Here is a 23,191-nt window from a genome sequence, read left to right as displayed (position 1 = left end):
CTGAATGAATATATGTTTAACCTCACTAGTAATTTGAGACATACAAATTTAAACATCATATTACCATACTGACATCAGATGGGTGAAAATTAGAAAATTTGCTAATGTTAAATGCTAATGAGCATTTAGGGAAATGGGAACCTTTGTTTACTTTGGAAACTGAAAACTGGTTGACCCATTATGTAAAATTATATATGGTATATCTTCTGACATGACCATTTTCCACTGGGGCTTATACCCTGAAGAAAGTGTCAATGATATATACAGAGACCAATACAAAGACATTCAGCTTTGGCTATGTGAGTGAGGAGCTATAAATAACATGGGTAGCCTTCCTTTTTAGAAATGGGTAATAATGTGCTTGTGCACGGTACAGATCTTGGAAGCAGTAACATAGTAATGAATTAGGTTTATGCATATCTATCTATCTATCTATCTATCTATATGGCTAACAAAAGAAAGCAATATTTGTATTCCTGACATGCACACAAAATAACTCAATTTCATTCATGTATGTAAGTGAATGTATAAAAATCGTTTGAAAGGATTTTCTTTAGGTACAATGTGCATACATTGTGATGCTCAGGGTAGGGAGTGGAATTGGAATGAGGATGATGGATGAAGGGGGATATTAATGGCTCATATAAATAGAATGAATAAATGAATGAATGGAATAACACAAACGGGGCTTTGCAGAGAAGACTGATGGAGCGTGTACCAAACAAAGACTGAGCACTGTGGTCAGGTTTGTTTTTTTCTTCTGTGCTCCTAAAAAGTAAAACCAGTTAAAAATTAGAGGCTAGTAATTGAAAGGCCATTTCTAGAGAAACTCAGAGCCCAGTTGGAGAATTGGGTAAAATACCTACAGAGATGACTGTTATTCTCAGGAGGATAGTAATCTTGCCACCCAACTGAACATTACTATACAAAATGACAGAAAATCTATTAGAGGCAAACAAGACTATGACCTTTTAGTGATCTTCCAGGGAAGAACGTTTTTCTAAATCCCATTACCACTGAGATTGATGATTCAGGTTTAAGGTCCAAGATCTTTGATCATGTGCTTGTGTTACATAAGAGACTTGAGATTGATGGAGGACTGCTAGGTGCCCAAATCCAAACAGCTTGCACTCCATCTAAAACAGAACTTATTGTTGACTGAACAGCCCTTATTGTGCTGTGTCATGTTACAATGTGATGGCTAAGGACAAAGAAGCAGGAGAGTGAAGTTCCTGAGTTGATGTTGGAAACAAATAGTTATGAAGGTCCTGCTGTATGCCAGGGGCTTAAGTAAGCTACGTAAATTAACCTTCATGACAAATACAATAGTCAAATATTCTTTTCTCACATATTACAGATTAGATAAAGAGAAATAATGTAAATTACATAAGGTCAACTGGTAAAAAACAAGCTGTGGTTCAAACACAACTATTTCTGACTTCAATATATAATATTTTAGTTTCATCTCTAAAAGGCTAGAGTTGCATTTCATTTTCCACGTTGGACTCATCCAACGCTAAGATTTTATCAATTTTTAGGCATGCATCATATCATTGCTTCCATGATAAACTAACTGCATCCATAGTCCCTAATGAAAGAACAGCTTAGGTAGTATGTCATGATCCCCATTCTCAGCGCACAGCTGATGGACTATGGACCTGTGAAGACCTGAGGTAACTGCTCTGAAAGTCAGTGACTTAAAGTGAAAAGATTTTCCTTGTCAGGTATTATAAAAATCAATTGAAGAAGGTAGAGTCTTCTTCTTTGTAATTTGAAGTGATTTGACAATGATAGTAGGGGGTTTGCCTTGGTAGACAAAGGAAAGCTGATCCACATGGAGAGGAGTGTACAAATAGCATCTAGCTGAGTGGTCATCAGTGGAACCCTGGGGTGGTGACCTCTAGATTCCTGCTGCTGAGGGTTGGAGCTGTCTTAGAGTCAGGATGCCTTTCCATTCAAGTCTTCCCGGTGGGCAAGTTGGAGTTCCTGATCTTGAGGTGAGACATGGTTGTTTGGTGTTCTCTGTGTTCTTTTATAGAACCCACCCTATATTTTCTTAAAGGAATTCTTAAGATGTACTATCATTTACATGAAGTGATGTGAGAAAATCAGTTCCATGAAGAGAAACAGCCCAAATGAATTATTATTTTGCTTTCTTAACTTTATAGAACATTACATTAAACTTTGAATAAAGAGATCCAAGTGTAGAAAGAGAGAGCTAGAGAGTACACTTCACATTTCAGTTTTGAATGGGAGGTACTGAAGGCTGAGATGACATCTCAGGATATATGTGGGAAATGTATGCAGAGATCCATGTGGTTGCCATAAATCATGGTGGTGGTTTGTTTATGGGCCCTGGTTAAGAGGATGAAGAGAAGTCATTCCAGGCAACATTCAGAAGGAAAATGAATTAGTCAGAATGCTTTGATTATGGGGCGCCTGGGTGGCTCAGTTGGTTAAGTGTCAGACTCTTGATTTTGATTCAGGTCATGATCTCCTAGTTTGTGAGTTCAAGCCCCTAGTCAGGCTCTGTGCTGACAGCATGGAGCCTGCTTGGGATTCTCTCCCTCTCTTTCTGCCCCTCCCCCACCTGTGCTCACTCTCTTATCTCTCAAAAATAAAGAAATAAACTTAAAATAAATACTTCGGTTGCAAGTGGAGTGACCAGGCATACTGGTTTGCCTATGATTGCAAGATTTCCTAGGATGTGGGATTTTCAGTGCTAAAACTAGAAGAGTCCTGGGCAAATAGGGATGCTTGGTCAACTCTAGAACTTGCAAGTGACCGAAATTCACAACTTTAGCAAAAATCGGTGATTTGTTTACTGATAGGTGAAACCATGGAGAGGAAAACACTACCACCCAGTATGAAAAGTTGCAGAAAAAGATTATGCAGTTCCAGGAGTTCATGAGAAGCTCATCCCTTAAGCTTCCAGAGATGCCCCCTCTATCAGCATGAGAAGCTCTTATAAATCACCCAGCCTAGGCTTCTCCCAGATATTCTTATGAGGATCTCCCAGAGATCTCATTGGTCTGGATTTGAGATTTGGCTTCAGTAATTTTTAAAAATGGGATTATTTATTTCTTATTTGAAACCACTGCTGTTCATGAATAACAGAATAAACCCATGGTTTCCAAATTCACTTTCCATTGCAATCATCTGGAACGTTAAAAACAAAAAGCCAACGCCAGTGTTCCACCCCTCAGAGACAGTGGTTTAACTGGTTTGGGAGTGGCCAGGGCTTTAGGACATCTTAAAGATCAGCAGGTGATTATAATATGCAGACAAATTTGGGATCCATTCCTATATCTTTTCCCAGGACAGCCTTGGGATTTGAGCAAGAGAAGAGTAAGGATATGTAGGTACACTAGTCTTAGATAAATCAACATGGGAACTTTTACAAACCCTGTGAGTTTGTTGAACATCTGCTCTTGTTACTCTGCTAGGACAGAGAGGGAAATTAAGAAGGTGCAAGTGATAAAGAGTTTTTGCCCACAGCTGGGAGGGGACTCTGACCAGATAGAGGCTGACTGCTCAGGGATCCTCAAACTTCCTCCATGCTGTCCTGCCCAAGGCTTCAGACTGATATGCTATGAAAGTCTTGGCTCTGGCATGTATCAGATGATCTTTGACATGAAATTATCTTCAGCTTTGGTTTCCTCACACACTTTAGACAGTGACCTGTATAAAGCAACTGATGTGTGGTAAATGCACAATAAAGCATTTGTATTTCCCTCCCTCTCACAGTATTGAATATTTGGGTTGCACCAGAGACTTCCTTTCATAATGGTATTTCTGCTGTTGCAGACAAATACTCTCAATCTGCAAGCTCATTCACAGCTTGCATGAGCACTGCTCCAGTATTCCCAGATGCATCTTCGACGCATTATGACTCTCCATGACTCAATTTCTCAAGATTTGTGAATTTGCCATAACAGAGTGTTTGAACAAAAGCTGAGGTTTTCAAATAGAACAAATGTGCGATTCCACAGTTGTGATTCTAATATTCTATTACTGCAAATCCAAACTGCAGTCAAATGTAGTTTTTAAGTATCATGACTCAGCAGACTTCAGATTCCATGATTCACAGATGTTCAAAACCCATGGCTCACTGATTCTCTGATATTATGACACTGATTTTTCTATTTCAGTGATCCATACACAGAAAATGTAAATCTAAATCTATAGCAACTATGTGAAGAATATTCATCCTAAAGTGAGTCTCAAATTGGCTTATCAAAAAGAAAATAGGAAGGACCCAAATAAATAAAATTATGGATGAGAGAGGAGAAATCACAACCAACACCACATAAATATGAACAATTATATTGGAACATTATGAAAAATTATATGCCAACAAATTGGACAATCTGGAAGAAATGGATAAATTCCTAGAAACATATAAACTATCAGAATGGAAACAGGAATATATACAAAATTTGAACAGACCAATAACCAACAAAGGAATTGAATCAGTGATCAAAAATTTCCCAGAAAACAGAAGTCCAGGGCCAGATGGTTTCCCAGGGGAAGTCTACCAAACATTTTAGAAGAGTTAATACCTATTCTCCTCAAACTGTTACAACAATTAGAAATGGAAGGAAAACTTTCAAACTCATTCAACGAAGCTAGTATTAGTTTAATTCCAAAACCAGACAAAGACCCCACTAAAAAGGAGAATTACAGGCCAATATATCTGATGAAAGTGGATGCAAAAATTCTCAACAAGATCCTAGCAAATTGAATCCAACAATACATTAAAACAATTATTCACCACAACCAAGTGGAATTTATTGCTGTACTTCAGGGGCGGTTCACTATTCACAAATCAACCAACATGATACACCACATTAATAAAAGAAATGATAAGAACCATTCGATCCTCTCAATAGATGAAGAAAAAGCATTTGACAGAATACAGCATTCATTATTGATAAAATATTGATATTTTATCCCCCATCAAAGTAGGGAAAGAGGAAACATACTTCAACATCATAAAGGCCATATAAGAAAGACCCACAGCTAATACCATCCTCAATGGGATAAAACAGAGCTTCTCCTCATAGTCAGGAACAAGACAGGATGTCCACTCTCACCACTGTTATTTAACATAGCACTGGACCAGTCCTAGCCTCAGCAATCATACAACAAAAAGAAATAAAAGGCATTCAAATCGGCAAGGAATAAGTCAAACTTTCACTATTCACAGATGACACGGTATACTATGTAGAAAACCCAAAGGACAAAAAAATTTCTAGAACTGATACATTAATTCAGTAAAGTTGCAGGATATGAAATCAGCATGTAGAAATCCGTTGATTTCTAAATGCCAATAATGAAGCAGGAGAAAGAAAAATCAAGGAATCAATCCCATTTACAATTGCACCAAAAATCATAAGATATCTAGGAATAAACCTAACCAAAGAGTACTCTGGAAACTACAGAATACTTATGCAAGAAAGTAAAGATGACACAAAGAAATGGAAAAATATTCCATGTTCATGGATTAGAAGTACAAATGTTGTGAAAATGTCTATACTACCCAAAGCGATCTGCACACTTAAAGGAACTCCTATCAAAATACCAACATTTTCCCCAGAGCTAGAACAAACAGTCCTAAAATTTGTATGGAACCACAAAAGACCCCAAATAGCCAAAGCCATCTTGAAAAAGAAAAGCAAAGCTGGAGACATCACAATTCCTGACTTCAAGCTATATTACAAAACTATAGTCATCAAGATAGTATGGCACTGGCATAAAAACAGACATATAGATCAATGAAACACAATAGAAAACCCAGTAATAGACCCCCAATGCTATGGTCAACTAATCTTCAACAAAGTAGAAAAGAATATCCAGTGGAAAAAAAGACAGTTTTTTCAACAAATGATGTTGAGAAAACCGAACTGTAACAAGCAAAAAAATGAGACTGGGCCACTTTCTTATACCATACACAAAAATAAATTCAAAATGGATGAAAGAACTAAATGTAAGACAGGAAACCATCAGAATCCTAGAGGAGAACATAGGCAGCAAATTCTTTGACCTTGGCCATAGCAAGTTCTTACTAAGCATGTCTCTGAGGCAAGGAAACAAAAGCAAAAATAAACTGTTGGGACTTCATTAAAAAAAAAAAAACCCTTCTGCACAGCAAAGGAAACAATCAACAAAACTAAAAGGCAGCCTTCAGAATGGGAGAAAATATTTGCAAATGAAAATCTATAAAGAAGTTATCAAACTCAACCCAAAAAAAATAATCCAGTTAAGACTTAAGCAGAAGACATAAACAGATATTTTTTCCAAGACATCCTGATGGCTAACAGACACATTGAAAGATGGTCAGCGTCACTCATTATCAAAGAAATACAAATCAACGCTATAATGAGGTGTCACCTCACACTTGTCAGAATGGCTAAAATTAACAACACAGGAAGCAACAGATGTTGGTGAGAATGCAAAGGAAGGGGATCCTCTTACACTGTTGATGGGAAAATAAACTGGTGTAGCCACTCTGGAAAACAGTATGGAGTTTCCTCAAAGTTAAAAATAGAACTACCCTATGATCTAGCCATTGCACTATTAGGTATTTACCCACAAGATACAGAAATACCGATTTGCTGATTCAAGGTGGCACATGCATCTTGATGTTTATAGCAGCATTATCAACAATAGCCAAGTGATGGAAAGAGCTCATAGACTGATCAATGAATAAATAACATGTTACATACATATACATAATGTAACATTACTCAGCCATTAAAAGAATAAAATCTAGCCATTTGCAATGACATGTATCGAGCTAGAGTGTATTATGCTAAGCAAAATAAGTCAGAGAAAGATACATGCCATATGATTTCACTCATATGTGGAATTTAAAAAACAAAAAAGATGAACATAGGGGAAAGAAAGAAAGGAAGAAAGAGAGAGAAGCAAACTATAAAATAGACTCAACTATGGAGAACAAGGTGAGGGTTGCTTAAGAGGAGGTGGGTGGGTGGATGAGCTAAATGGGTAATGGGTATTAAGAAGGGCATTTGTTGTGATGAGTACTGGGTGTAATAGATAAGTGATGAAACACTAAACTCTACTCCCGAAATTAATATCACACTGTATGTTAACTAACTAGAATTTAAATAAAAACTTGAAATAAAAAAATAAAAGTTTGGCCACAGAAGAATGGAGCTGTTTCACGGCTGTAAGACTCCTATAGTTGAGACTTCCACAGATGGATCTTTTGCAGAGGATTCAACTCTGGAATGCCAACTCATTGAAGAAATGACAACTACCAGAACAGTTGAAATTTCAAATTGAGATTAATTTTTCCTTGCCCTTTTTAAAGAGAAAGATACTGTTTAGGTAATCATTGGTATAGCCAAGTATTTGGACAGTTAACACAGAATAAAACAAGATCAAAGTGTTTCTCAGATTGACTTAGGGATCTTTAGATTTTATGATTTGATGGTTTTTAAGACTGCTTGACTTGGCAATTCTTATGCACAAATAAGTGATACAAATTTTTAGATCTTTATTCTATTTCTGTGAAAAATACCATTGGATTCTTTATAGGGATTGCATTGAATTTCTAGATTGCTTTGGACAGTATGGACATTTTAAAAATATTAGTACTTCCAGTCCATGAGCATGGAATACCTCCATTTATGTGTGCCTACTTCAATTTCTTTCATTAATATCCTTCATTTCAAGATGTAATGTTTTAAAAATAATTTTAATTAATCATTAAATTAAGTTGATTACTTAATTAATATTTAATTATTATAATTGTATAATATATTATAATGTATAACTTTAATTCAATTATTTAATCAATTGCTTAATTCATTCAATTATATTGATTTAAATATTTTAAAAACTATTTTAAGAATGTGTTTTTATTTTAAGGCAAAACAGGAAACCAGACCAAAAGCACATGTAGAGGTTAATGAATTATTATCATAAAGGAAATATCCTTGTAACAACCACCCAGGTCAAGAAATAAACTTTTACAGTAACCCCAAAATCCATTCCTCATGCCTCAAACAAACCACAGCCCCTCCTTTCCTCTAAATGTAACTATGCTGGTTTTTGTAGTAGGACTCTCCTTGTGTTTCTTCATGATTTTACTATCCAAATGTGTATTCTTAGTGAAGTATCACCATGTCTATTTTGCCAACTTGTTATGTTATTTAACTCTCTTTCAACCTGGAGATGACTTTTCTCTCCATGTCCATCTGGCTGTCTGTCCTTCCTTTCTTTTCCTTTGCTTTGCTTTCCTTTCCTTTTCTTTACAATTTGTTTACTGAAGAATCTGAGTTCTTTTACCTGTAGAGTTTCTTACTACCTGGATTTCAAACTCATTGTGCAGCTCAGCATGTTTCCCTGCACTATTTTCTGCAAACTAGCAGCTGGATCCACAGACTTAGTCAGACTCAGGTTCAATCCTTTTGACAAAACTATAGGTTGTGTTGTGACCTTTCACCAAGAAGTGCATTGTGGCTGGCTTTCACTTTTTTGATCTCACCAAGTAATGATACTAAGCGCCTAGATCCCTGAATTGCTTGAGTGTTATAAAAAGCTAATATGCTTATTTTGTCAATTTGTTTTCATTTATTGTTTTAAATTTATTAAGGTGTTTTTTATGGCTCAAAATATGGTTTATCTTGATGGATGTCCTATGTAAGCTTATGGAGACTGTATATTCTGCCATAGTTAGATGAAGTATTCTAAAAATGTCAATTAGATCCAGTTGATTGATGCTGCTATTCAGTTTAACTATGTCCTTACTGATGTTCTGCCTGATGGATCTCCAATTACCTAAAGAGGGATGTTTAATCTCAAAGTGGATTCATCTATTTCTCCTTGGAGCTCTATCGGTTTTTGCCTCATGTATTTTGACACTGTTGTTAGACACATCCTAAGGATTGTAATGTCTTCTTGGTGAATTAATCACTTTATCATGATGTAATGCCTCTTTTTATTCCTAGTAATTGTCCTTTCTCTGAAATATGATTTGTCTGAAATTAATATAGCTACTCCAGCTTCCTTCTGATTAGCAGCATACTATGGTATATCTTCCTCTACCCCTTTATATTTATCCTATGTCTTTATATTCAAAATGGGTTGCTTGTAAACAATATATAATTGGATCTTGTTTTCAGACCCACTCTGATTCTCTGTCTTTGGACAGAGTATTTTGACCACAGAAGTTTATTTATTTATTTATTTTAGTATTAAGTACATTTTATTCGTTTATTTTATTTTTTATGAATATAAGTAATGTCAAATTGGCTTACATACAACACTAAGTTTAAAGTGATCATTAATAGGGGTGCCTTGGTGTCTCATTTGGTTAAGTATCCAACTTCAGCTCAGGTTCATGGGTTCAAGCCCCTCATTGGGCTCTGTGCTGGCAGTTCAGAGTCTGGAACTTGCTTCAGATTCTCTGTCTCCCTCTCTCTCTGTCTCTCAAAAATAAACATTTAAAAATTTTTAAATAAATAAATGAAATAAGGTGATCATTAATATAGTTGAATTAATATGTTTTGTTTTCTATTTATTGCTCTTGTTTTTATTTTTGTTCTTGTCTGCCACTTTTTCTAGCTCCTCCGGTTTTAACTGAGAATTTTATAGAATTCAATTCTCCTTTCTTAGCATATTAATTATATTTTGTAAATGTTTTCTGGCTGTCCTAAAGTTTGTAATTAACATTTACAACTAATCCAAGTCTACCTTCTAATACACTATACCTCTTCAAGGATTTTAAAGCATTCACATCCCTCCCTCCCATCCCTTATAAATTTCTGTTATTAATTTACTTATCTCTATAATAAGACAATTGTTACTATAACTACTTTGAGAAAAACTGTTATTAATAACAAGAAAAATAAAATGTTTTATTTTACCCTTATCTTTTCCTTCCCTAATGTTCTTTCTTTCTTTATGTAGATCCAAGTTTCTGATCTATATCATTTTTCTTCTCTCTAAAGAACCTCTTTTAACATTTCTTGCTCACAACACCCAGTACTCATCCCAAAAGGTGCCCTCCTCAATACCCATCACCCACCCTGCCCTCCCTCCCACCCCCCATCAACCCTCAGTTTGTTCTCAGTTTTTAACAGTCTCTTATGCTTTGGCTCTCTCCCACTCTAACCTCTGTTTTTTTCCCTTCCCCTCCCCCATGGGTTTCTGTTACGTTTCTCAGGACTCACATAAGAGTGAAAATATATGGTATCTGTCTTTCTCTGTATGGCTTATTTCACTTAGCATCACACTCTCCAGTTCCATCCACGTTGCTAAAAAGGGCCATATTTCGTTCTTTCTCATTGCCATGTTGTACTCCATTGTGTACATAAACCACAATTTCTTTATCCATTCATCAGTTGATGGACATTTAGGCTCTTTCCATAATTTGGCTATTGTTGAAAGCACTGCTATAAACATTGGGGTACAAGTGCCCCTATGCATCAGTACTCCTGTATCCCTTGGGTAAATTCCTAGAAGCGCTATTGCTGGGTCATAGGGTAGGTCTCTTTTTAATTTTCTGAGGAACCTCCACACTGCTTTCCGGAGTGGCTACACAAATTTGCATTCCCACCAACAGTGCAAGAGGGTTCCCATTTCTCCACATCCTCTCCAGCATCTATAGTCTCCTGATTTGTTCATTTTGGCCACTCTGACTGGCGTGAGGTGATATCTGAGTGTGGTTTTGATTTGTATTTCCCTGATAAGGAGCGACGTTGAACATCTTTTCATGTGCCTGTTGGCCATCCGGATGTCTTCTTTAGAGAAGTGTCTATTCATGTTTTCTGCCCATTTCTTCACTGGGTTATTTGTTTTTGGGTGTGGAGTTTGGTGAGCTCTTTATAGATTTTGGATACTAGCCCTTTGTCCGATATGTCATTTGCAAATATCTTTTCTCATTCCGTTGGTTGCCTTTTAGTTTTGTTGGTTGTTTCCTTTGCTGTGCAGAAGCTTTTTATCTTCATAAGGTCCCAGTAATTCATTTTTGCTTTTAATTCCCTTGCCTTTGGGGATGTGTCGAGTAAGAGATTGCTACAGCTGAGGTCAGAGAGATCTTTTCCTGCTTTCTCCTCTAGGGTTTGGATGGTTTCCTGTCTCACATTCAGGTCCTTTATCCATTTTGAGTTTATTTTTGTGAATGATGTGAGAAAGTGGTCTAGTTTCAACCTTCTGCATGTTGCTGTCCAGTTCTCCCAGCACCATTTGTTAAAGAGACTGTCTTTTTTCCATCGGATGTTCTTTCCTGCTTTGTCAAAGATTAGTTGGCCGTACATTTGTGGGTCTAGTTCTGGGGTTTCTATTCTATTCCATTGGTCTATGTGTCTGTTTTTGTGCCAATACCATGCTGTGTTGATGATTACAGTTTTGTAGTGGAGGCTAAAGTCTGGGATTGTGATGCCTCCTGCTTTGGTCTTCTTCTTCAAAATTACTTTGGCTATTCGGGGCCTTTTGTGGTTCCATTTGAATTTTAGAATTGCTTGTTCTAGTTTTGAGAAAAATGCTGGTGCAATTTTGATTGGGATTGCATTGAATGTGTAGATAGCTTTGGGTAGGATTGATATTTTGACAATATTTATTCTTCCAATCCATGAGCAGGGAATGTCTTTCCATTTCTTTATGTCTTCTTCAATTTCCTTCATAAGCTTTTTATAGTTTTCAGCATACAGATCTTTTACATCTTTGGTTAGATTTATTCCTAGTTATTTTATGCTTCTTGGTGCAATTGTGAATGGGATCAGTTTGTTTATTTGTCTTTCTGTTGCTTCATTGTTAGTGTATAAGAATGCAACTGATTTCTGTACATTGATTTTGTATCCTACAACTTTGCTGAATTCATGTATCAGTTCTAGCAGACTTTTGGTGGAGTCTATCGGATTTTCCATGTATAGTATCATGTCATCTGCAAAAAGCGAAAGCTTGACTTCATCTTTGCCAATTTGGATGCCTTTGATTTCCTTTTGTTGTCTGATTACTGATGCTAGAACTTCCAACACTATGTTAAACAACAGCGGTGAGAGTGGTCATCCCTGTCGTGTTCCTGATCTCAGGGAAAAAGCTCTGTTTTTCCCCATTGAAGATGATGTTAGCTGTGGGTTTTTCATAAATGGCTTTTATTATGTTTAAGTATGTTCCTTCTATCCCGACATTCTCAAGAGTTTTTATTAAGAAAGTGTGCTGAATTTTGTCAAAGGCCTTTTCTGCACCGATTGACAGGATCATATGGTTCTTATCTTTTCTTTTATTAATGTGATGTATCACGTTGATTGATTTGCAAATGTTGAACCAGCCCTGCATCCCAGGAATGAATCTCATTTGATCATGGTGAATAATTCTTTTTATATGCCGTTGAATTCGATTTGCTAGTATCTTATTGAGAATTTTTGCATCCATATTCATCAGGGATATTGGCCTGTAGTTCTCTTTTTTTACAGGGTCTCTGTCTGGTTTAGGAATCAATGTAATACTGGCTTCACAGAATGAGTCTGGAAGTTTTCCTTCCCTTTCTATTTCTTGGATTAGCTTGAGAAGGATAGGTATTATTTCTGCTTTAAACGTCTGCTAGAACTCCCCTGGGAAGCCATTTGGTCCTGGACTCTTATTTGTTGGGAGATTTTTGATAACCGATTCAATTTCTTCTCTGGTTATGGGTCTGTTAAAGCTTTCTATTTCCTCCTGATTGAGTTTTGGAAGAGTGTGATTGTTTAGGAATTTGTCCATTTCTTCCAGGTTGTCCAATTTGATGGCATATAATTTTTCATAGTATTCCCTGATAATTGTCTGTATCTCTGAGGGATTTGTTGTAATAATTCCATTTTCATTCATAATTTTATCTATTTGGGTCATCTCCCTTTTCTTTTTGAGAAGCCTGGCTAGAGGTTTATCAATTTTGTTTATTTTTTCAAAAAACCAACTCTTGGTTTCGTTGAACTGCTCTACAGTTTTTTTAGATTCTATATTGTTTATTTCTGCTCTGATCTTTATTATTTCTCTTCTTCTGCTGGGTTTAGGCTTCCTTTGCTGTTCTGCTTCTATTTCCTTTAGGTGTGCTGTTAGATTTTGTATTTGGGATTTTTCCTGTTTCTTGAGATAGGCCTGGATTGCAATGTATTTTCCTCTCAGGACTGCCTTCGCTGCATCCCAAAGCGTTTGGATTGTTGTATTTTCATTTTCGTTTGTTTCCATATATTTTTAAATTTCTTCTCTAATTGCCTGGTTGACCCACTCATTCGTTAGTAGGGTGTTCTTTAACCTCCATGCTTTTGGAGGTTTTCCAGACTTTTTCCTTGGTTGATTTCAAGCTTCATAGCATTGTGGTCTGAAAGTATGCATGGTATAATTTCAATTCTTGTATACTTATGAAGGGCTGTTTTGTGACCCAGTATATGATCTATCTTGGAGAATGTTCCATGTGCACTCAAGAAGAAAGTATATTCTGTTGCTTTGGGATGCAGAGTTCTAAATATATCTGTCAAGTCCATCTGATCCAGTGTATCATTCAGGGCCCTTGTTTCTTTATAGACCGTGTGTCTAGATGATCTATCCATTTCTGTAAGTGGAGTGTTAAAGCCCCCTGCAATGACCACATTCTTGTCAATAAGGTTGCTTATGTTTATGAGTAATTGTTTTATATATTTGGGGGCTCCGGTATTCGGCGCATAGACATTTATAACTGTTAGCTCTTCCTGATGGATAGACCCTGTAATTATTATATAATGCCCGTCTTCATCTCTTGTTACATCCTTTAAAGTCTAGTTTGTCTGATATACGTATGGCTACTCCAGCTTTCTTTTGGCTTCCAGTAGCACGATAAATAGTTCTCCATCTTCTCACTCTCAATCTAAAGGTGTCCTCAGGTCTAAAATGAGTCTCTTATAGACAGCAAACAGATGGGCCTTTTTTTTTTTATCCATTCTGATACCCTATGTCTTTTGGTTGGCGCATTTAATCCATTTACATTCAGTGTTATTATAGAAAGATACGGGTTTAGAGTCATTATGATATCTGTATGTTTTATGCTTGTAGCGATGTCTCTGGTACTTTGTCTCACAGGATCCCCCTTAGGATCTCTTGTAGGGCTAGTTTAGTGGTGACAAATTCCTTCAGTTTTGTTTGTTTGGGAAGGCCTTTATCTCTCCTTCTATTCTAAATGACAGACTTGCTGGATAAAGGATTCTCGGCTGCATATTTTTTTTCTGTTCAACACATTGAAGATCTCGTGCCAATCCTTTCTGGCCTGCCAAGTTTCAAAAGAGAGATCTGTCACGAGTCTTATAGGTCTCCCTTTATATGTGAGGGCACGTTTATCCCTTGCTACTTTCAGAATTTTCTCTTTATCCTTGTATTTTGCCAGTTTCACTATGATATGTGGTGGAGAAGATCGATTCAAGTTACATCTGAAGGGAGTTCTCTGTGCCTCTTGGATTTCAAGGCCTTTTTCCTTCCGCAGTTCAGGGAAGTTCTCAGCTATAATTTCTTCAAGTACCCCTTCAGCACCTTTCCCTCTCTCTTCCTCCTCTGGGATATCAATTATGCGTATATTATTTCTTTTTAGTGTATCACTTAGTTCTCTAATTTTCCCCTCATACTCCTGGATTTTTTTATCTCTCTTTCTCTCAGCTTCCTCTTTTTCCATAACTTTATCTTCTAGTTCACCTATTCTCTCTTCTGCCTCTTCAATCCGAGCCGTGGTCATTTCCATTTTATTTTGCATCTCGTTTAAAGCGTTTTTCAGCTCCTCGTGACTGTTCCTTAGTCCCTTGATCTCTGTAGCAAGAGATTCTCTGCTGTCCTCTATACTGTTTTCAAGCCCAGCGATTAATTTTATGACTATTATTCTAAATTCACTTTCTGTTATATTATTTAAATCCTTTTTGATCAGTTCATTGGCTGTTGTTATTTCCTGGAGATTCTTTTGAGGGGAATTCTTCCGTTTGGTCATTTTGGATAGTCCCTGGAGTGGTGTGGACATGCAGGGCACTTCCCCTGTGCTGTGGTGTATAACTGGAGTTGGTGGGCGGGGCCGCAGTCAGACCTGATGTCTGCCCCCAGCCCACCGCTGGGGCCACAGTCAGACTGGTGTGTGCCTTCTCTTCCCCTCTCCTAAGGGCGGGATTCACTGTGGGGTGGCGTGGCCCGTCTGGTCTACTTGCACACTGCCAGGTTTGTGGTGCTGGGGATCTGGCGTATTAGCTGGGGTGGGTAGGCAAGGTGCACGGGGGCAGGAGGGGCAGGCTTAGCTCACTTCTCCTTGGGTGATCCACTTCAGGAGGGGCCCTGTGGCAGCGGGAGGGAGTCAGACCGCTGCCAGAGGGGTGGCTCCGCAGAACCACAGCGTTGGGTGTTTGCGAGGAACAAGCAAGTTCCCTGGCAGGAACTGGTTCCCTTTGGGATTTTGGCTGGGAGATGGGCGAGGGAGATGGCGCTGGCTAGCACCTTTGTTCCCCACTAAACTGAGCTCTGTCATCCCGGGGCTCAGAAACTCTCCCTCCCTTTGTCCTCCAGCCTTCCCGCTTTCTGAGTGGAGCTGTTAACTTATGACCTCCCAGACGCTAAGTCGCGCTTGCTGTCGGAACACACCCCTTCCGGCCCCTCCGCTTTTGCCAGCCAGACTCGGGGGCTCTGCTTGGCCAGCGGGCCACCCCTCCGAACCGGCTCCCTCCCGCCAGTCCGTGCAACGCAAAATGACTCTCCGCCCTTCCTACCCTCTTCCGTGGGCCTCTCGTCTGCGCTTGGCTCCGGAGACTCCGTTCTGCTAGTCTTCTGGCGGTTTTCTGGGTTATTTAGGCAGGTGTAGGTGGAATCTAAGTGATCAGCAGGACGCGTGGTGAGCCCAGCATCCTCCTACGCCGCCATCTTCCTCCAACCTGGGCACAGAATTCTAGTTTGATGCATTTTTTTTCCTCAACACTTTAAATATTTTATTCCACTCTCTTCTTGTTTGCATATTTTCTAAAGAGAAGTTGGATGTAATTCTTATCCCAGCTCTTCCATAGCTAAGGGTGTTTTTGTTTGCTTGCTTGCTTTTATCTTTGGCTTCTTTCAAAATTTCTCTTTGTCTTTGAATTTCTGAAGTTTGATTATAATATGCCTAGGTGTAAATTTTTTGGTATTCATCTGCTTAACATTCTGGATCTGTGTTTTAGTGTCTATCATTAATTTTGGAGACTTCTCAGCCATTATTGCTTGTATCTTGTGTTTCTTTGTTCTTTCCTTCCTCCTGACATTCCTGCAATTCGTATGTTATACTTTTTGTAATTGTCTAGGAACTGTTGTTCCTAGACAATCTGTTGTGCTTTTTAAAATTCCTTTTTTTCTCTTTGCATTTCAGTTTTGGAAGTTTCTATTGACATATTTTTTAAACTTACTGATTCTTTCCTCAATCATGTCCATTTTATTGATGAGCCCAAAGTCTTCTTCATTTCTATAAGGTCCTTTTTATTTTTTGTATTTACTTTCAAATCTGTCTTAGAATTTCCATTTTTCTGACTATATTACCGATCTGTTCTGGGGCACCTGGGTGGCTCAGTCAGTTGAGCACCCGACTCTTGATTTTGTCTCAAGTCATGATCCCAGGATCATGGGATCACGTCCTGTGTCAGGCTCTGCACTGAGCGTGGAGCCTACTAAAGATTCTCTCTCTCTCCATCTGCCTCTCTTCCCTGCTATCACATTCTCTCTCTCTAAAAAATAAAAAAAAATAATAATAATAAATAAAAGATATTCCCTGTCTATTCTTTATATTGTTTACTTTTTTCATTAGAGGCCTTAGTATATTAATCATAGGTGTTTTACATTTTGGGTCTCTTTGTTCCAAAATTTGTGCCATATTTGAATCTGGTTCTAATGCTTGTTCTGTCTCTTCAAACAGTTTGTTTTGTCTTTCAGCGTGTCTTTTAATTTGTTGTTGTTGTTGTTGTTGTTGTTGAAAGCCAGACATGATGTATTAGGTAAAATGAACTGAAGTAAGTAGGCTTTTGTGGGGGTTTTTATGTTCACTAAGCTATGAGTTAGCTTTTTTTGTTGTCTGCTGTAAGATTCAGAGGCTATAATTTCCTCCAGTCTCCTTGTTTTTGCCTTTCCTGTTGTTTTTTGGTATCCCTAGAGACTTCTTAAGTAAGCCCTGTGATAGACTGTTCTTACACTTGTAATCCTCTGTTATTATACAAGAACTCTATCGATGCAGTGGCAAGGTATGAAGTAAGCATTCCAGAATCCTACAATTACATCTTAGTCTTTTGGTGAGCTTGTGCCCCTGAACTGTGATCTTCATAAGTGCTTCTCCATCATTCCAATATTATGTGAGACAGGAAAGATAGAGTACACTGGATTGATTATTTCCTTTCCCTCAAATCAGTTAGGTTCTGGTAAAATAGTTTCTCTTAAGGGAAAGTCTTGTAAGAGGAACAGAATGCTCTGGTCATATTTAAAAGTTCCTACCTTCCCTTCCCTCTGCTGGAACTACAAGGGGATTTTTTTTTTCAATTCTCACTGTTAGAACCTGGTATGTCTCTTGGAAGTCAAACTCATGAAGGTATATCCTCTCCATCATAAAACTAGGCCTTTCTGAAGAGTTTTTTTCATGAGGTATAATTGACATAGTGTTATGTTAGTTTCAGATGTACAACACAGTGATTTGACATTTTTATGCATTGCAAAATGATCACCTAGGTTTAGCTAACATTTGTCATTATATAAAATTAATAAAACATTATTTATTATGTTAATGTTGTATATTACATGGTCATGATTTATTTCATAACTGGGAGTTTGTACTTCTTGATCTCCTTCATCGATTTTACACCCCCAAAAATTCCCTTCCTTCTGGGAACCACCAATATATTCTTTGTGAGACTAGGTTTTGTTTATTTTGTTTATTTATTTTGTTTTTTAGATTCCACATGAGTGAGACCATGTGACATTTATCTTTCTTTGTCCAACTTATTTCTCTTTTTTTTTTTTTAATTTTTTTTTTCAACATTTTTAATTTATTTTGGGACAGAGAGAGACAGAGCATGAACGGGGGAGGGGCAGAGAGAGAGGGAGACACAGAATCGGAAACAGGCTCCAGGCTCCGAGCCATCAGCCCAGAGCCTGACGCGGGGCTCAAACTCACGGACCGTGAGATCGTGACCTGGCTGAAGTCGGACGCTTAACCGACTGCGCCACCCAGGCGCCCCATCCAACTTATTTCTCTTAGCATTATACCCTCAAGGTCCATTCATGTTATCACAAATGGGAAGATTTCATTCTTACTTATGGCTGAGTAATATTCCATTTTAAATATATACAACATCTTCTTTTTTTAATTTATCCATCAATGAACACATATTGTTTCCTTATTTTGGGTATTGTAAATAATGCTTCATGGAACATAGCTTTTAAAATTAGTGGTTTTGTTTCCTTTGGAGAGATATCCAGTAGTGGTATTGCTGAATCATAGGGTAGTTTTATTTTTACTTTGTTGAGGAGCATCCATACTATTTTCTGTAGTGGCTGCACCAATTTAAATTCCTGCCATCATTACACAAGGGTTCCCTTTTCTTCACATCCTCAACAACATTGTTATTTCTTACCTTTTTAGTAGTCACTATTCTGATAGGTGTAAGGTAATATCTCATTGTGGTTTTTATTTGCATTTTCCTGATAATTAATGAGGTTGAGCATCTTTTCACGTGACAGTTGGCCTTCTGTATGTCTTCTTTGGAAAAATGTCTGTTCCAAATGTCTTTGCCCATTTTGTAATTGGATTGTTTTCCTATTTGTATGTTATTGAGTTGAATTAGTTCTTTATATATTTTGGATATTAACATCTTGTTAGATGTATAATTTGCAAATATCTTCTGCATTTAGTAGGTTGCCTCTTCATTTTGTTGATGGGTTCCTTCTCTGTGTAGAAGTTGTTAGTTCAATGTAGTCTTGTTTGTTTATGTGTGCTTTTGTTTACCTTGCTTTTGGAGTCATATGCCTCCCCCCGCAAAAAAAGATGCTAAGACTTATGTCAGGAAGATTATCATGTACGTTTTCTTCCAGAAATTTTATGGTTTCATGTCTTACATTTAAGAATTAAATTCATTTGGAGTTATTTTTGTATATGATTTAAGGTAGTTGTCCAGTTTCATTCTTTTGCGTGTTGCTACCCACCAATATTTATTAAATACACTGTCCTTCCCCCCACCATATATTCGTAGCTCCTTTATTATAAATTGACCATTGCTTTGTCTTCCAACTAGCTGATCAGGTCTGCTTCATCCAGTTTGCTGTTGAACCCCTCTAGTTTATTTTTCAGATTAGTTATATTATTCAGCTCTGTGACTTCTATTTGGTACTTGCTTACATTTTCTATTTCTGTTGAAGTTCCCACTGTGTTCATACATTATTCCTCTGAGTTTGACAAACATCCCTATGATGATTACTTTGAATTCTTTACCAGGTACATTATTTATCCATCATTAAGGAATTTTTTTTTTTTCTGAAATCCTTTCCTGTTCTCTAATTTGGAACATATTTCTCCATTTCTTCATTTGTTTGACTTTCTGGGTTTGTTTCTATGTATTAGGAAAATAGCTATTTTTTTTTTTTTTTAGTCTTGAAGGAGTTTTGGCTTTGTGTAGGTGATGAAACTTCTTGTTCAAACTTACTCTAGTTCTTTGTTGTCTCTTGAAACTTTATGATTGTGTAAACCCTCAGATTTATTCCTGATATGTCCCTATTACTGAGGTTGTGCCAAGACCTGTACATGTTCCAAAGGGAGCAATCTCATTGACACCTCATTTTAATAAGGAGCTTTTAAGGTATGCAAATGTATACAGTCCTATAGGGCCATAATCCCTGCTGACCTCCAAAGAATTCTGGAGGTGTCCCCTGGGTGATAGTTGCAAAAACTGAGGCCCCAGATGAGTGTATAAGTTCATTTCTGGGAGGTTTCATTGAGTTGTAGCAAGGCCAAGGTGGTGCACAAGGATGGTGGCCCCCCACTTACATTCCCTGGGAGTGCCTACTCTAGCCTCTAGATGTGTGGGAAACTTGAAGCCCCTGTCCCTCAGGCTGAAGCTCCAGGTTAAGTAAATAAGCCTTTTTCACAGGTAGACTCGGGTTGTGTTTCAATCTGCTGTTTGTGCAATGCCCTGGTGGTGGTGGCCTTCCAACAACTGTCTTTGTGATTAATACATAACTGTAGAGCTAAGGAATGCCAAGCCCCTTGGTCATTATGGCCAGGCAATTAAGGGGTGTCCTCTGTGTGAATTGCACATGCTCACTGGCTTTAGCGAGGCAGCTGGAGAGTGTATGGAGCAAGGCACACTCACTGGCTGTGGCAGAAAGGCAGCAAGGAAATGTCTTGACAGTGAATGCTCACAGGCTTTGGAAATGCTGAACAGGAGAATAACTTGTCTGTGTGCATAAGCCGGTCATAGGTGGGGAGTGGGAGAATACCACATTGCTCATGTTTGTCAGCTCCAGCCAGGGAGTAGTGAAATGTCAGAATAACATGTGCTCACTGCCGTTAGGGAGCAGGAAAGTGCCATGACCATTTGTGCTCACCTGCCTCAGCCAGGGAGCAAGAGGCTATAGCAACCATCATGATTCATGGCTTCAGCAAGCCAGTAGGATAGTGCTATGACTACTTGCCCCTATAGGTCTTAACAAGGCAGCAGGGCAGGGGGTGCTACAACCAAACTCACCTGCCAGGGTTAGCAGGGTAGGTTAGGAGTGCAAAAATAGTATATGCCAGCATTCCCCTCTCTGGGGAAAGTTTCAACTATTTCCTGCTCCTCCATCATATGCTTTTAGATTAGCAAATGAATCCCCTTCACATGTAGTCTAGGCACTTTCCAAATGTCTGTTTCTTTTATGGGTTTTAAGGTGAGTTAAAAAGGAATCTCAGGTGTGCCTGGGTGCCTCAGTCGGTTAAGTGTCCGACTTTGGCTCAGGTCATGATCTCACCAGTTGTGAGTTCGAACCCCTCATTGGGCTCTGTGCTGACAGCTCAGACCCTGAAGCCTGCTTCAGATTCTGTGTCTCCCTCTCTCTCTGCCCCTCCCCTGCTCATACTCTCTCTCTCTCTGTCTCTCAATAATAAATAAACGCTAAAAAAAGGAATCTGTTTTCTAGAGCACTTTGGGTCCCTTGTACATCAGCCTCATAGGTTTTCTAAGGTAGATGTTTTGGGGGCTCATCTCTCCAGTATAGTTCCCCAGAGTTGGCATTTGATGTGGGGCACCAACCTTTGCTCCTCTGGTAAAAATGCTGAATTGGTGAGATCTCTCCTTATTGTGTGTCCCCATGTCAGGAGTGGAGCTTTGAGGAGCTGTATTTCTGCTTCTCCTAGCCTTCTTAAGGTGGTCATTTTATCCTTTGATGTGGAGAAGCAGTTCATCTAGTTTCACGATGTTTTTCAGGCAGAAATGATTTCTATGTAGCTGTAGATTTGATGTGTCTGTGGGAAGTGAGTCCAGGATCCTTCTACACTACCATCTTGTAGAAGTCTTCTCCGCCAGACAGTGTAGACCCCCAACCCTGTCTATACTGAGCTTCCAACAATTCATCAATTACCATTTATTTATTTCTACCCTGGCTTTGGCTCCAGTGGCAGTTTCTGCCCGTGGGTTTCTGCTCTGTCATAGTGCGATTCTATATATTGGCCTGTCTGTCTCTGCAGTTTTGGGGGTAACAGTTCTCCTTGTGTCCTTATCCTCTAGTGAATCTAATAAGAGCTATTGATTTTCAGTTTGTTCAGTATTTTTTCTTGTGAAGATGGAAGTGATGACTTCCAAGCTCCTTTCATGCCACATTGACCAGAAACTAGGAGTGTTGTTTTCATTCATTAGAAAACTTCTATAAGGAGACATTTCATCCATATGCTTATTTAGTTACTCAAGGAGTATAGTTGATATAAGAAAGACAGAACAAACAAATTTTTAAATTTTTACTTAGGTTTCCAGGTAGTTTTTCCCTATCACCCACAAAAAGTGACCTAATAGTGGTAGTATTGAGATAATTTAAGACTCAGAGAAGTGTTGCAAAATTAGTAGAAAGTTACCGTACAGCCATCATCCACTTTCCTTTTGTGTTAACAAGTTACATAACCATAAAAATTTATCAAAACAGAAATTAATATTGGCAAAAACTAGTAATTGAAGTAAATTTGATTGGATTTCACTGGTTTTTCCACTGTCTTTTTCTGTTCCAGATGTACCCACGATATCATATTGCATTTAGTTGTCATGCCTCCTTAGTCTTCTCTAATTTGTGATAATTTGTCCCTTTTTTCCTTGCCCTTTAGAACCTAGAACATTGACACTGTTTTTAAAAGTACTGAGCAGGGGCATCTGGCTGGCTCAGTCAGTGGAGTGTGAGATTCTTGATCTCAGAGTTGTCAGTTTGAACCCCAAGTTGGGTGTAGATATTACTTAAAAATAATATCTTTTAAAAAAAAGTACTGAACATATATTTTGTAGAGTGTACCTCAATTTTTACTTTTCTTATGTCTTCTCATAATTATATTGAGCTTGTTAATCATTGGGAAGGATACCACCACCTGGTGTGCTTTTCTAATACACGGAGTCAGTGGATACATGATGTCAATTATTTATTACTGGTTGTGTTAACCTTTATCACATGGCTAAGATGGCATGAAGGACGTCCAGTGCAAACTTACCATTTTCTTCATTGTAGTTACTAGATATTTGGAGATAGATATTTAGAAAATTATTTACTTTCTGTTTAAAATTTGTGCATTATTTAGCATTTATCAATGGATCCTGCCTGTGGTAATTATACTTCTAGTATTATAATGGTGATTTTTCTCATTTCTTTTTTTTCACTTCTGCATTTACTAATTGAAATTCTTATGTAGGTAAGAGTTATCTCTTCTCCCCTATTTATTTATTCATTCAATTATACATTTACATCAATATGGACTCATAAGTATTTGCTTAATTTTGGGGGTTATATTTCAGTATATATGATAGTATATATACTATCATTATTTATTTTTTAGCTAAAGTTGTTAATTGAGAGTTCTTTGGCCATTGTTCTTTGGACATTGAGAGCTCTTTTAGATTAACTTTTGTACTGTTTTGATATGCCCTCATCTTTTGTTGTTTTTGTCTTCTGGTTTTGCTTTATTTTAGCACCTCCTTAGTTATTGGCACTACAAAATGTTCCAGGTTCATTA

The sequence above is a fragment of the Neofelis nebulosa genome, chromosome 7 (genome assembly GCF_028018385.1).
Source record: "Neofelis nebulosa isolate mNeoNeb1 chromosome 7, mNeoNeb1.pri, whole genome shotgun sequence".
NCBI lineage: Eukaryota > Metazoa > Chordata > Mammalia > Carnivora > Felidae > Neofelis > Neofelis nebulosa.
The sequence above is the reverse complement of the archived record's forward strand: the minus strand, read 5'-3'. Positions refer to the sequence as shown.